Source organism: Pelodiscus sinensis, chromosome 1, assembly GCF_049634645.1.
Source record: "Pelodiscus sinensis isolate JC-2024 chromosome 1, ASM4963464v1, whole genome shotgun sequence".
Classification (NCBI taxonomy): domain Eukaryota; kingdom Metazoa; phylum Chordata; order Testudines; family Trionychidae; genus Pelodiscus; species Pelodiscus sinensis.
The window spans coordinates 293,614,486-293,626,667 of NC_134711.1; positions in this window are offsets into that span (position 1 = coordinate 293,614,486).

Genomic DNA, 12,182 nt, shown 5'->3' on the forward strand with positions numbered 1-12,182 from the left:
ACATCCCAGATTCATGTTTGCTTTCTTTTCAACAGCATCACACTGCTGACTCATATTTAACTTGTGGTCCACTATAACCCCTAGATCCCTTTCTGCTGTACTCCTTCCCAGACAGTCGCTTCCCATTCTCTATGTATGAAACTGATTGTTCCTTCCTAAGTGGAGCACTTTGCATTTATCTTTATTAAACTTCATCCTATTTATCTCAGACCATTTCTCCAATTTGTCCAGGTCATTTTGAATTATGACCCTATCCTCCAGATAAGTCGCAATCCCTCCCAGCTTGGTATCATCTGCAAACTTAATAAGCGTACTTTCTATACCAATAGCTAAATCGTTGATGAACAGAACCGGTCCCAAAACAGACCCCTGCGGAACCCCACTTGTTATGCCTTTCCAGCAGGATTGTGAACCATAAATAACTACTCTCTGAATACGGTTATCCAGCCAGTTATGCACCCACCTTATAGTAGCCCCATCTAAGTTGTATTTACCTAGTTTATTGATAAGAATGTCATGCGAGACCGTATCAAGTGCCTTACTAAAGCCTAGGTATACCGTTTCTCCCTTATCCACAAGACTCGTTATCCTATTAAAGAAAGCTATCAGATTGGTTCGACATGATCTGTTCTTTACAAATCCATGCTGGCTGTTCCCTATCACCTTGCCCCTTTCAAGTGTTTACAGATGATTTCCTTAATTGCTTGCTCCATTATCTTCCCTGGCACAGAAGTTAAATTAACTGGTCTGTAGTTTCCTGGGTTGTTCTTATTTCCCTTTTTATAGATGGGCACTATATTTGCCCTTTTCCAGTCCTCTGGAATCTCTCCTGTCTCCCATGGTTTTCCAACGATGATAGCTAGAGGCTCAGATACCTCCTTTATCAGCTCCTTGAGTATTCTAGGATGCATTTCATCAAGCCCTGGTGACTTGCAGGAATCTAACTTTTCTAGGTGATTTTTAACTTGTTCTTTTTTTATTTTATCTTCTAAAATTACCCCCTTTCCACTAGCATTCGCTATGTTAGGCATTCCTACAGACTTCTCGGTAAAGACCGAAACAAAGAAGTCATTGAGCATCTCTGCCATTTCCAAGTTTCCTGTTACTGTTTCTCCCTCTTCACTGAGCAGTGGGCCTACCCTCTCCTTAGTCTTCCTCTTGCTTCTAATGTATTTATAAACCGTCTTCTTGTTTCTCTTTATTCCCGTAGCTAGTTTGAGCTCATTCTGTGCCTTTGCCTTTCTAATCTTGCCCCTGCATTCCTGTGCTGTTTGCCTATATTCATCCTTTGTTATTTATCCTACTTTCCATATTTTATATGACTCCTTTTTTATTTTTAGATCATTCAAGATCTCGTGGTTAAGCCAGTAATACAGCTTTACTAACTCCTGCAATGCCTTTCTTGCTTAGAACTTGTTTAGTAGTGCCAAACCATAGAATTTATGCTTTTAAGAGACAAATGAAGGAATAGAGGTGTACTGGTTTTGCATCCATTTAAGGCATTTGCCTTCTCAGTCAGCTCCAGCACTAAGCTTTCATTTAAGCTCTCACCTGCCCTTTGCTACGTGCAGAGCCATACATGGAAAACAGACTTAATAAATCAATATGATTTGAATTATGTTGTTATTTGACCTTGCTTTTTGTTAGGAACGCAGTGAATGTACTTTTATTTTATACTGGGACATAGTGTCGTATAAATAAATCCTAATATTTCCAAGAGAATAATAGAAGTTCTTAACTCTTTCCAACTTGCAGTAACGGTACACTTGTCTACCTTTAAAAAAGAAAACGAAGAATTTTACATTTGGAACACGTACCCAGCAGGGTCTTCTTTTAAAATCTTAAGTTTTAGAAAGGACTTTTTTCCGGCTCTGCTTTTCAATATCTATCTATCTATCTATGAAAAAGACTAACCCTCCCCTCAAAATATGACAGGTGAAAATTTATAACTAAATGGCTAAGACAGAGCTCACCAAGTAATTATGAGTCTAATGTGGCTGTACTGTTGACTGAGTGATTCACATTAGAAAACCAATTTATAGTGGCTCCATGAATATAGTGCTCCTTTTAGTTTCTGTACTTAATGTAATCTTATCTATGTGTAAATTGTTCTAGTCGCTAGTACTTCATATTAGATGCTTTGTATAATTCTGCAGTCATTTCTTTACATAATGAACTCCTTAGTGTTCCCATTAGTGACGATGGATATTGTGCCAGAATAATCCAAATTCCATTTCTAAAGACTGGCTGGAGTTCACTCTGTCCATGAAGAAAAATGTTCCAAGGAAGACATGAGGATATCTTCTGGCAATATGATTTCCTTGTAGTCACTCTGGTTTTATAGAGATTCTATGTATTTTTAATGAAGTACATGGTTACAGGGTAACTGCATTTCTAACCCCCTCTATGGTCTGCTCAAGGGATACCTCACTTAGATCTCAGGTCTCCAGCTGTCAGCTCTTTGTAAGCAGCAACCTACATCCCAGTACCTCCTGACCAGAGATTTAGGCTGCAGTTCCCCTGCAATTTATTGTGATTATCTTAGCACATTTGAACCTAGCCCTGTACCTGCAGTTTGCTCTCTCAACCGCTCTGATGCTGAAGCTCAGCACGCAACCAGCTTTCACAAACCTTGGTCTGAGGGTAAAAGCATTATAGGGAAGACATACAAAAAGGTCTAAACAAGTTAGGGTTACCCAGTGTCAACCATTTTCCACATGGAGACTCAGGCAAGTTCTAGACCTTATATCCCTCTGAGCTGGGTTACCCTTCTTGGTTAAGGGTTTGTGTCAGTATGTAGAGCAATAAAGGCACTCCTCTGTCAGCTTAGGCTAACACCTCTATGTTGTTTTGGGCTTTTGTTTCTCAGGCCTCCTGGAAGAGATCTGCATGAACAGTCTTGGGATTTTGCCTCACTCGCCCCCTCCTGAGTCCATACTCCACAGTCTGAACCTAATCAGCGAGCCTGCAATGCACAAATACATATAATGTGAATTGATGCAAAGGTCTGTGACCATTCTACAAACCCATAGGCTGTGTCTAGACTGGCCAGTTTTTCCGGAAAATCAGCCGCTTTTCCGGAAAAACTTGCCAGCTGTCTACACTGGCCGCTTGAATTTCCGCAAAAGCACTGACGATCTCATATAAGATTGTCAGTGTTCTTGCGGAAATACTATGCTGCTCCTGTTCGGGCAAAAGTCCTTTTGCGCAAAACTTTTGCGCAAAAGGGCCAGTGTAGACAGCTCAGATTTGTTTTCCGCAAAAAGGCCCCGATTGTGAAAATGGCGATCGGGGATTTTTTGCGGAAAAGCGTGTCTAGATTGGCATGGATGCTTTTCCGCAAAAAGTGCTTTTGCGGAAAAGCGTCCGTGCCAATCTAGACACTCTGTTCCGAAAATGCTTTTAACGGAAAACTTTTCAGTTAAAAGCATTTCCGGAAAATCATGCCAGTCTAGACGTAGCCATATTGTCCAGACCATCTCAGTGGAATAGTCCTTGAAATTCACATGCTTCCAAGGTCTGGTTCACAAGCATGCAGACATTTATAGAGTTGATACAATAGACCCAAAGATATGCTGGCCCTTCTTCCATTGTGCATCAAAGGGACTCATTTCAAGAGCACCTTCAGTGAGAGGCACCGAATTAGAAGAAGAATGACTGTCTGGTCTGTTCCACCTTTCCTTGTCCCAGTAAAACCTCTCATGAGGTCTCCTGCAGGTATGAGCTACCTGGGTTTAGAAGGTATTTGAATTAGCAGGGTTGCAACTTTCCATCTCATGCTATATAAAACTGGTGGGTTGAGGTGCAGTGATGTTAGAGGGCTTGATTCTTCCCCTCTTACTCAGGATAAGAAGTATTTTACTCAGTAAATAGTACCACTAAAACAGAGGCAACAAATATATGGATGTCAGAGTCTAGTCCTTTAGTGCAACTCAAATCAGTCCACAGATATTTTACTGTACCAGCTAACGCTGGTCTTCCACAGCGGATCAATGGGGATGGGAATAGATTTAGGAGGCTGAACCCTCTACATCCTGAGCCCCTTCTTCCTATGGAGTATCTACCAGCTGAACTAAATACCCACCCACTATGTTCTTGTAGATTCCTTCTATGCTAAAGGTGATTTTTGAAATGCTAGACACTATTCTCTGCTTGATGTACAAAACCTCTTCTATTACCTTTTCTTCTCACTTTCACAGTGTATTGTTTTACTAGCCATGAACAACAGGGAATTGGTGAGGAGACTGTAGCATATGATGAATTTATGGAGTCTTACAGTTTAAAAGTGGCTTAAAAGTTACTCAGAAAGGAATGGGCATTGCTGAAATGATAGCAAGAAACCAGGAAAAAACAGAAATAAGCCATTGTACCTACAATTGGAGGGGAAGGAGCTAGAATATACAATACCCAGCTATAGGAATTTTAGCCTTTCTTTGGGACTTACAAGGCCAGCTACCACAGCAGAGCATGCTGGGAAATATACCTTCATAAAAAGAGTGAAATTTAAGCCTGAAATGGTATTGGTGACTGGGCAATCAGAGGGGGGAAATAGTAAAATTTGTCTTTGCACTAAAATGACAGTTGAATAGGCGACTCAATTTTAATGTTAGCAAATATTTTTTATGAACTCTAATCGTGACGTTTTTCGATAAAAAACAAAAATGGTTATTTAAACCTTTCATTCAGCACATTCCAGTGTAAAAAGTAGCACATTCTGCTAATTTAAGTGACAGGATTATTTAGTATCTATAGGTAATTGTGAAGTATGACTTTATTTTGTACAAACAAATAAAAAACCACACTCTTCAAAATATACAATACAGTAAAACTCCAGTTGCTCGGCATCCAGTGGTCTGGCACTCCCGATAGTCCGGCACCAGCTGGAACCCGGAAGTGCTCTGGCCAGCGGGACAATTGGAGCTGCTCTGCCCCCGGCTTTCCCAAGTCCGAAGCTGGTCAGTTTCAGCAGCGGCGGACTTGGGGAAGCCACGGGGCAGAGCAGCTGGGGTGCTGCCGGGTTGGTCCCGCAGCGCTGCCCCTCACCTGAGCAGCACTGCGGAACGAACCCGGCAGCACCCCAGCTGCTCTGCCCCTGGCTTCCCCAAGTCCGCTGCTCCTGAAACTGACCAGTGGCGGATTTGGGGAAGGCGGGGGCAGAGCTTCCCCAAGTCTGCCGCTGGTCAGTTTCAGCAGTGGTGGACTTGGGGAAGCCGGGGTCAGAGCAGCTGGAGTGCTGCCCACGCTGCACCGTTCCTCGCCTACCCCCCATCCCCAGACCTCTTATAATCCCCCTTCCAGTACTCCAGCATATCCAATAATCCGGAACCCCCTGGGTCCCAAAGGTTAAAAGCATTTTCGGAAAATCATGCCAGTGTAGACATAGCCTATGGGTGTTGATAGCGTTAGCCCTACTTAGTACTGTTAAAATCACAAAATAATTCAATTTAGTTATAAAAAGAGTAATGGAAGCTTTATGAGTTTCTCATTCAAATTTACGATGTACGGCAATTATTCAATAATATGTATAATGTTGGAAGTTGAAATCCTACAAATTTAAAACAGTTCTTTTACTCCCCTTTTGCCAACACATTAATAAACAATTCCATTAAATAGATTTAATTTCTTGAACTTTCCTATAAGTGTAATCTACGCAAAATGACTTTGCTTGATCAACAACGGTCCTCACCTGCTAGTCCCTTATATTTGGGCCTGTTGCATTTGATTATAACATTAAAATCTGTTAAAACCCCCCAAACCAAACCATCTACTTTCATCACTTGAAATTCACCATCACGCTGGACCTGGCATATCTGGTCCTCCCTCTTTCTGGGTCAGTTGGGCGTGCCCTTGTCTAACACAATCCTTGCTGCATCTCCAGAATTCTCTTACTATAAATGCAAGTGGAGTATCTAGTTAGGAGCAGCATGAAGCCATAGAAAAACCACAATAAACGGAGCTACCTCACTCAGTAACAATAACAACCTGGACCCCAATCCTGCAACTGACAGCACACCAGTCCTTTTGTGATGTTATCCGTTAGCTCTATTGTGGCTCCATGTGGGGGCTGCAGCCCACCTGCCTGCTAGCAACTGAAGGATCAGTGGCTAAAATTCAGTAGTCGCATCTAGTGGTGCTTATAAGGGCCAGGGGCCCATTGCATTAGGTCCTGTACACACAGAAGACTAGTGTGAGACTAGTTTCAAAGGGGGGGCTTATGGTCTGCAATTCTGAGCATCACATCATCTAACTTATAGGTGCCATACTGCTTATTGTGAATACCAACCCTGAGTGCCCAGACTTCCCACACAATGCATGGGGAGAGTTAGGGATTCACAAAAGCCAGCTTAGCGAGCTGGGGGCCGCATGTAAGCTAGTCAGTAGGAAATGCTGAGGAGAAGGGTGGGGTTCAAGGTTACACCCCACAGAAGGTGGTAGGTGCCTAACTACAGGCTGGAGAGAACGGCCTTTTTCACAACAGTGAACACTGTCTTGGAGTCCGATGTGTAAGCCAGGTCAGTCCTTGTTTATAAAAAATGGTGGCAAGTGCCCCATCCCTCCCAATTAGGCCCGGGGTTAGTGCTCTCAGGGGTTAGTGCTCTCAGTGAGGATGTAGGAGACCTGGGTTTAAATCCCTACTCTGTCTGCTCCAGAGCAGGTGTATGAACCTGTCTCTCTCCTCAATGGATTTGGATTCATTAATCTCCAAAGTCATTTTATACTTTTCTAGCCCAATTAGTGTGTAAGTACGTCCTACAAAATGGATCTGCTCCAAAAGAGAGAGAGAGGCCCAAGTCAGAGTATCTTCAGCAGGTCTGGGCAATAATTTTTTTGCCAGGGGCCACTTCAGAAATTTTTGAAGTGGCCTTGGGCTGCACCAGAAGGGGCGGGGCCAGGATAGTTCCCTGTTTCCCCACCCATAGACCATGATTAGTCTGGGGGTGGGGGAGCACCTTTGCCCCCCAAGTCCCTAGTGGTGGGAGGAAATTTCACATGCTCCCCCTTCTGTCCCCAGGCCAATGAGGACTTGGGGGTGGGAAAGCATGCAAAGTCTCTTCCAACCCTGCCAGGAGTACATGGCGCTTCTAAGCACCATGCGCTCCTCGCAGGGTGGGGGCAGGGTGGAGGAAACTTTGTGCGCTCCACCCACCCCCACGCCCAGATTGGCCTGGGGGTGGGGAAGCATGCGAAGCCTCCTCCTGCTTTGCCAGGAGCGCGTGGCACTTCTAAGCGCTGTGTGCTCCTTGCAGGGTGGAGGAAACTTTGTGCGCTCCCCCGCCCCAGGCCAATCAGGGCTTGGAGGCAGGGGAGAGCTCAAAGTCTCCTCCTGCTCTGCTAGGAGCCATGTGTTCCTGGCAGGGCAGAGGGAACTTCATGCACTTTCCCCCCACACCCAGGCCTTAATTGGGCTGGGGGCAGGGGAGTAGCAGGACCTCTGTGGGCCAGATCAACTCACTTGGCAGGCCAAATCTGGCCTGCAGAGGCCCTTTTGCCCACCTGAGCTACAGTGTGTTGCTGGTGGTGGAGTTGCTCACTGTAGGGGGGGGGGGGGAACTGGGTTGATCTTCCTGAATCAGACAGAGTCGGGATGGCTGTGTCTAGACCTGCAAGTTTTTCCGCAAAATCATCTGCTTTTGCGGAGAAACTTGCCAGCTGTCTACACTGGCCGCTTGAATTTCCGCAAAAACCCTGACGATCTCATGTAAGAAATCAGTGCTTTTGCGGAAATACTATGCTGCTCCCGTTCGAGCAAAAGTCTTTTTCCGAAAAACTTTTGCGCAAAAGGACCAGTGTAGACAGCAGAGATTTGTTTTCCACAAAAAAGCCCCGATCGCAAAAATGGCGATCGGGGCTTTTTTGCAGAAAAGTGCGTCTAGATTGGCATGGACGCTTTTCCACAAAAAGTGCTTTTTGTGGAAAAGCGTCCGTCCCAATCTAGACTCTCTTTTCCGAAAATGCTTTTAACGGAAAACTTTTCCGTTAAAAGCATTTCCAGAAAATCATGCCAGTCTAGACGTAGCCGATATGTCTGTGCCTAGATCTCCCACATCACGTTGCAAGTGCTTTAACCATTGGGCTTTTGGGTGGGAGACACTAGCACCACCAATTTTTGTGCCCAGTTATGCCCTGTCTGAGCTCATGGAATGGCTTATGCCCAGCAGGTAAGATAAGTGGGGGAAAGCCTCATTTGTGAATCCTGCAGGAGTTGAAGTATGAGTTAGCCATGGAGCACCATTCATTTAGGCTCCAGTCCAGTCAGCACTTAAGCATCAGCATATTTGTAGGCATGTGTGTAGTCTACAAAATTAGTATGCGCTTAAGTTCTTTGCGTGGCCAGGACCTTGCTAGCCATGGATTTAGCATATTTTACACAAATATTTCATTTATATTTATTTCAGTTTAAAAGCCATTTTGGTGAGGTATCAAGACCTGTAGTTACATGCAGGACTTTGGTACCTCACTGCCTGTTTAAGCACCTAAGTGGGTGCCCTAAATTGAGGGCACTCTTGACATCCCCAAAAGCCCTGCTGGGTTGCCACCCAACCCTGTTGGTGTCTAAAATTCCTTTGGAAAAGTCCCCTAAAGATGCCTACATTTCTGCCAGTGAACAGGGGCATATCTACATGTCCTGACATCACAGATGCAGTTACTAACTGGCTTGTAAATGAAGATATATTTATATTAGCTCTCTGTCATATTAGATCCTGAGCCAAAACTCAGTGAAATAAGTGGTAGTCTGTGTTTTGACTTCAGTGGGCTTTGAATGTTCCTTAGTAGTTGATCCTTAATTAAAACAAACCTTCCAAATGGAAAACATCCTACACCCATTTGACAGGTTGTCTGAAAAATAATTTAAGCTCCATTACAGAGAGAAAAGTCACCATTCAAAATAAAAATGTATGACCTGAAATGACTGTTGGATGATCAATGACCTGAAACAATGAGACTTTCAAGAAAACAAACAGCAAATCACTCCAAAATAGTAATATTTTTAAAGGAAAATTTTTCCAAACTCACATATTGGGATCAAAGTATGTACTTGAAATGCTCAGGACTCTTTTCTCCTCATTCCCCACCCATGCACACAAGTACCATTCAATCCTCAGCCTTTTCACTAGTATGGCTGTCATGAAACAATACTGTGTGTTACCGAAGACATATATTAAAATGAGAAAAGAAGTTACAAAACAGTGAGGACAAATGATACTAAATGACAAATGATTAAGGCAAAAAAAGAAAGCACAACAGACATGAAGGACACTAAAGTTCAGGAGAGCCTGGCAAACATGGCACTTGTATTGTGCCACTTACAGTAAGAGAAAGGCTGTGGAAGAAGGGTACATATGGGTGGTAGGAATGGAGAAGGCCCAATAGCAATAAAAAAATGGAATAAAGGAAAGGCTGTGCCGATGATGGAGATTCTAAAAGGGATTATATAAAAGGGGGAAGTCTATTGAAAATATATGGATAAAAAGATAGATGGACAGAAAATAGTGAAAAAAGAAGCTGATCATGAATAATGCAACATTTAATGAAGTAAAAGAAAGTTCCTTAACAAAGATTGAAATCTTCAAAAATGCATGACACAAGAAATTAATTGAATGGACTGATAAGTTCATAAGATTCCAAATTAATTTACTGCCTGAGTACCTATGCAAGAAGTTTAATTAAAGCAGTTTAGACAGCACTTCATGCACAGCTTTTCTCCTGCTTAGTTTATAATCAGTTTTTAAAGAACTGAATACATTTATAACCCATATTAATATCTGTAGTCATGCAAGCTAAGCAGATGATGACCTATGGAGATCAGGAAGTAAACTTTCCCAAATAAATGAACCTAGCTGGGTTGATTTAGTTGGGATTAGTCCTGCCTAGAGCAAGGGGCTAGACTTGATGACCTTCTGAGGTCTCTTCCAGCTCTATGATTCTATGATTCCATGAAATATACATAACTGCTCCGTTAACAAGATGCATTATGGAGAATTTTACTTTCCCTTCAAGCATTAAGGGTTGATTAAAAACAGTCAGGGGAAGGATAACCAAGTAAAGGGATTTATTTAATGCATTATCTGCATTCTTATATGGTACCATCATAAGATCTCTGTCCATGTGATTAAAAAAATGAACTGGGAAAATTACAATCAAGTTGTTAAAAGATAAGGAGCCCAATCTTGCTTCCATTGCAATCAATAGCACAAATCCCTTTGCTTTTAATGGCCTTGATCCTGTGTCCACGAAAGTGCTCATTGCTTTAATGGTCCATGGCCAGGATCAGTGTGAGTGGGATTTATGCAAGCGGCAGGACTAAGTTAATCTTCTTAATCAGAATTAAATAAATCAAACCTAAATTAGACCATATAATCATCACAGATGATTTCATCTTGTCATCCATAGGTGGTTGAAGTTTCATGCTATGGCACTGACTATCATGCACTTGGATGCCCGATACAATTGCCCATTCTCCTTATCCACATAGCATATGCATTCAGTATCAATATAAACTACACCTATTTGGCATTAGGCACAAAGATACAGGTGAGACCTCCCTGGTCAAGCACCCTGAACCTGAGTGGTCCCGAACCAGGGAGTTTGCTGAACGAGGGAAGGTCAAACCTCTCCATCTGGCTGTATACTCTGCTCACAACCAGGGCTATGCTCCCTGCTGCCGCCACGCTGCCTTCAACCCCTGCACCATGCCAGTCCCTGCCAGGGTCCAGCCCCACTGCTTCCAGCCCCAGTCGGGGCTCCCACCACTGGCCCCAGACCCGCCTGGAGCTGCGCTCCCTACTGCCAGCTCTGATCGGGGCTGTGCTCCCCACCGCACCACCAGCCTAGCCCAGGCTGCTTTTCTGAACCTGGCTATCTTGGGCTCTCTGGCCAGCAATATCCATGGTCTGCCAGACCATGGACATTGCCACACCAGAGAGTCCTGGATTTTAGAGGTTGAACCTGTACTGAGCACGTCTACTAGTTGCCATTGTTAACATAGGTGTCTGCTCTGGGTGGGTTCTGATGCTGGCACACCCACAGATAAAAAATGGCTACTCAGCACACACCAGTGGGACCTACCAATCAGTTTCACACCAGCCTCCTGCCCACCACAAAGCACCTCTTCAGCAACAGGCAGGAGGAATGTGGGTGGAGGAAGAAGCAGGGGTAGGAAGAGGAGGAGCAGGGTCAGGGAGCACTCAGGGGAGTAAGAAGAAGTGAGTGTGAGATCTTAGGGGCAGGGGAGTAGTGGGATGGGGTATAGGGCAGATAAGGATTTGAGCACCCTCCGAGAAATCAGAAAGTTGGTTAACAAGCATTTCAAATATTTGGATTTTTTAAAGCGCTATAAGGATAGCCAAGCACTGGGACAAGTTAAGAAGACAGGAGTTGGAATTACCCTCCTTAAAGGCTTTTAAGAACAGGTTATCATGTATGCTCTTGGTATATTTGGTCCTGAACTTGTGGATTAGGGCCAGACTACATGACCTCCTGAGGTCCTTTCTAGCCCTACCTTTTCCTGAGTGTGATTCTAATATGAATGGAATAGAACACTGACACAAAGTAATGAGTCTCAGCTGCTAACTCACTCCGTTAATGGGAAATGTCAAAGTGAAACTGAACTGAAGATTTCAATTTTCAAGAAACCTGGATGCTGTGAGGACATACTATTACAATGACAATTTACATTTTCCTAAGTGAGAGACGGATCATCTGGAAAATTGATTGCAGGGAACATGTCTCTCCTGCACCACCATTGATGAGTGACACCTTAAGTAGATTTTGTCTGTGTTTTAACATTTTTTTAAAATAAAAAATATTTCATTTTAAAAATATTTGACTATTATTCATCTAACCATAAATAATGATGTTACATGTAGATCTCCTTTCTTCTACCAGTCTCCAAAGACTTTTGCACTCTCTATGAACTGCAGTGTCACAGCCCTTATTCCGTTGCAGAGGGGAATAAATTCTCTTGCTCAGCCCTGTTACTACAATGCCAGCAGAAGGAGATGAGTGGAGAGGCATGGGAGGTAATAACCTCCCTGAGATTGAGTGGGGAAGAAGGTGGACAGGCATGAAGAGTGGAAGTAGTAGTGGCTGTGATCTGCGAGTGTTTTTACTCCTTTTTATTCCCCTGCACAGGCAAAGTCTAAGTCACATTTCTAACTCTTTGTATGAGGATGTTCTCAAAT